The sequence below is a fragment of the Amaranthus tricolor genome, chromosome 9 (genome assembly GCF_026212465.1).
Source record: "Amaranthus tricolor cultivar Red isolate AtriRed21 chromosome 9, ASM2621246v1, whole genome shotgun sequence".
Taxonomy (NCBI): domain Eukaryota; kingdom Viridiplantae; phylum Streptophyta; class Magnoliopsida; order Caryophyllales; family Amaranthaceae; genus Amaranthus; species Amaranthus tricolor.
Window position 1 is genome coordinate 20563213 of NC_080055.1, and position 4360 is coordinate 20567572.

The window sequence follows — 4360 nt, forward strand, 5'->3', positions numbered from 1 at the left end:
TTTTGGTGGTCTGGGATGAAGAAGGATATTGCAGATTATGTCTCGCGCTGTTTGACTTGTCAAAAGGTTAAAAGTGAGCATAAAAGACCAGGAGGTTTACTGCGACCTTTAGAGATACCGGTATGGAAGTGGGATGATATCTCTACGGATTTTGTTGTGGGTTTACCCCGGACGAAGGCGGGAAATGATGCGTTATGGGTCATAGTGGATCGTTTGACTAAATCAGCACGTTTCATCCCTATGAACTGTCGTTGGGAGATGGAACAATTAGCTCGGGTTACATTAAGTATGTCGTGCGATTTCACGGTGTGCCCCGTACTATTGTGTCCGACAGAGATACACGGTATTTGTCACAATTTTGGCAAACCTTGCAACAGACAATGGGCACTACGTTGCTTTATAGTACGTCTTTCCATCCGCAGACGGATGGGCAGACGGAACGGACAAATCAAATAATAGAAGATATGTTGCCCGCTATTGCCTTGGAATGGCAAGGGTCGTGGGATGAACATTTGGACCTGGTCGAATTTTCTTACAACAACAGTTATCAGGCATCTATACAGATGGTTCCATTCGAGGCTTTGTATGGGATGATTTCACCAAAGCAGTGACCTTGGGGCTTGAATTGTTTTTCCAGATGACTGAGAAAGTGAGATTGGTAAGGGATCGTTTGAAAGCGGCACAGGATCGTCAGAAGTCTTACACTGATTTAAAGCGACGACCAGAAGAGTTCATCGTGGGTGAACGGGTATTACTTCGCGTGTTACCCATGCGCGGAGTAGTGCGTTTTGGTGCTCGTGGAAAGTTGAGCCCTCGATTCATAGGACCATATGAAATTTTGGAACGGGTGGGTAAGGTGGCATATCGGTTAGCCCTTCCAAATTCCTTGGAAAAGGTACACGACGTATTTCATGTGTCGCAGCTTAAGCGATATCATGATGCAGCCTCTCTTGTCTTAGATCCCGAACCTTTAGATTTGGATACATCCTTGTCTTACTCTGAGCAACCGGTTAGAATCTTGGACACGAAGGTCCGTATTACACGGCGGAAGGATATATATATATGGTAAAAGTCTTGTGGTCAAATCACGAACATGAAGCGGCTACATGGGAAACGGAGGACTCTATGCGAGCAAAGTACCCTCATCTCTTTCAGGTTAGTAGCGTTACAGGGATGTAACTTCCTAAGGCGGGTAGAAGGCGATAGGAATTTTGCGCGAGTGTTTTGTGAGGGCATAACCTCTTTGACTTATAGTCTTGCCTCTTTACAAGTGTCGTGTTAAGATAGTGTGTGTGTCCTGCGTTTTTTTGTTGTCATGCAAGTTACGAGGGCGTAACTTCTTTTAAGGGGGGGTAATCTGTAACTCCCCGTAATTTATCGGGTTTAAAAAGAAAATATAATAAAATAAAAATAAATAAGATTATTAAATTATACGATTTTACATATACAATTATAAGAATAAAGTAAATTAAAATTTAACGGTAACGAGTTTTATCACGTACGATGTCATCGCGTGACGTTTCTTTTCTGTTTTAACAATATCATAATAATTACTTAATTAATTAATTAATTTAAAAAAAATAATTAGGGAAATTGAGGGGGTGGCCGGTTGGTGGAGGCATGGGAGGAGTCTTGTAACTCCTCTCATAATTGTGTATTATGGCACAGTTATGACCATTATCTTAAGTGCCTATTAATCCTTAAACTCCTTTGATTTTCCTCACCATTTAAAAACTTCAAGTAAACAAAAAAAAATTCAGAAATTTTTCTCCCTTTTTGCTCCTTGAATTCGGCACATTCAAAAGGAAAGAAAAAAAAATTCTTGTTGTTCAATCCAATCTTTTGATCAAAGGGTAAGTTTAATTGAATTGTTAATTATAGATTTTATATACAAAGATTTCTAAAAAAAGAATTATATTTTATGAATGATGATATCCTATGACTTATAAGAGGATTAAATATTTTTCTTTTATATATGAAAATTTTCTCTAATAATCCTTTAATAAACTTTAATTTGTTAAAAGAATTAAGAAAAGAACTTGTTGATCAATATTCTTTAACGAAATTTAAATTTTTTTATAAGAATTAAGAATTAAAGTTATAATGATATTTAAATAATTTTTTATGGTTTACTTTGCTCTAACAAAATTTCAATTGTTAGATGAAATTTTAAATGGTAGACCAAGTAGTGTAGTTATTCAAGAGATTATAAATCATTTAGCAAAATTTGATTTGTTTGAAGGATTGTGTTTATATATATACGTTTTGATTTAAAAGGGTGATTTGGTTTTATGATTCTCTACAAAATTTTAATTTGTCAAGAGAATTAAGTATTTTATTTAATTATCATAATTTATGAAATTTTAAGTTTCTTGAAGGATTTTGTAAATGTGACCTTGTTAGATGTATTTTGGTTATGGGATTTAAAAGGTTAATCATTTGAATAATGTATATATAATAATAATAATAATAATAATAATAATAATAATAATAATAATAATAATAATAATAATGATAATAATAATAATAATAATAATAATAATAATAATAATAATAATAATAATAATGATAAAAAAAATTTCGGGCTGCAGCAGTTCTGTCTCGGTAAGGGTGCCGATCCGGAAATGTTAAGTCGTGTTCCGTTGTTTTATGTACCGATGCGTTAAAAACTCGTTAAACGCTTAAAATAATTAAAAATAGTAATTGGATGTTAGAAATTATGAAATTTGGTACCCAAGGTAATTGACGCGTTCCGAACGCAACGGCGAAGTCGGATTTTTCATTTGAATTTATTAAACTGTCCAAATCGATAATTTAAGTTTCTGGTTAAAATTTACAAATTGGAACTATTAGGAATTTGATGAAAACATTTAAAATTATCAAATCCTAGTGATGCCTTAGTAGTATGGAGTGGATTAAATGTGTAAACACGTTCTAATACGTGATTGTTTTGTGTGTGTGTGTGATATTTAGGACCTCGATTCATAAGAGGGCGAAATTTCTATCATGCTTAAATATCGTTTGGTTGTAGCGCTTAAAGGTACACGCTTAGACCATACTGTTATGTGGTTGTGCAAGTAGTGTTGTTTCATTTCTAATCGAGGCATTGTAATTCACATAAGGATTAGACATCTCAAATAATTTGAAAGAAATTAATTGGAAATTGAGAATTTATGTGTTTGTCACCCAAAGGGGTTGACGTTTGGTTAGATTATGTTACCCAAAGGGGTTAACGTTTTGGTTTGGATTATTACAATTATTGTTCCCATGGCAGTTTTGGATCATTACGGTCACCATGGGGGTATGCATACTTTAGCCTTTGACGACCCGAACAGGACGGGCAACGTCTTAGGTCGGTGGTTGCCTTGGGATTAGCTCTCCCAAGTGTATTCCTCCAAAAAGATTTGGATTTATACTTGAACGACCCGAACAGGACGGGCAACATTACAAGTTGAGATTAACTAATAATGAATGTATTAGAGCCTATGTATGCTAGGATAAACATATTGCTTGTGTTCAACTCGATTGATATTTGTATGAAGTCTCTGATGTGTATTGGTTTGTTTCTTTGGAACCTACTGTGTGTTGTCATACGACGACTAGTAGGTTGATTGCAGGTGGGGTCTGGAGTGAGGTCTCAACTTAGAACCCGTAATCATCAAGACTATGCTATTATCTTTTTTGTATTGGATTATGAGTAGAAAGAAACTCAGTACTTATGTAACAGGAGATAGTGTAGTTTTCTTTTCGCTTCCGCTTATTTCAATTAGTTTGTCTAGAGGCCTTTAGGCTCTCGAGTTGTACGTAAGAGCTTCCGCTGACTTATTTTCTTTCACGCTGGTACTATTTTCTATTTTAGCTATATTTCTTTATCGACGGAACATTGACGATCCTAGAGAAAAGTCTTCTCTAGAGTCCAAAGAGTGAACCGGAGTTTGTATTTTCATATGGATTTCCGGGTCACTTAAACCGAACCATTACACTATCGTCTTATCTCCTGTTGCAATGTGGTATACAAGTGTATCTCTAAATTAATCTGCAGGAAATTTCGGCTTGTACTGGGATCCATCATAAGCCCCAATCAAGGAGCCTTTGTAGAAGGTAGAAGCATCCTCCATAGCATCCTCCTCTGTCAGGATATAGTAAAGCACTATGGTAGGAAGAACTGCTCTCCAAGGTGCTTATTGAAGATCGACCTCAAGAAAGCATATGATATGCTTGATTGGGACTTCATTCATGACATGTTGATCGCCCTCATTTTTCCGAGGAAGTTCACCAAGATCGTCATGGCTTGTGTCACATTAACACGGTATTCCTTGGTCATCAACGGTAACCCCCTCTCCGAATTCAAAGCTCAAAG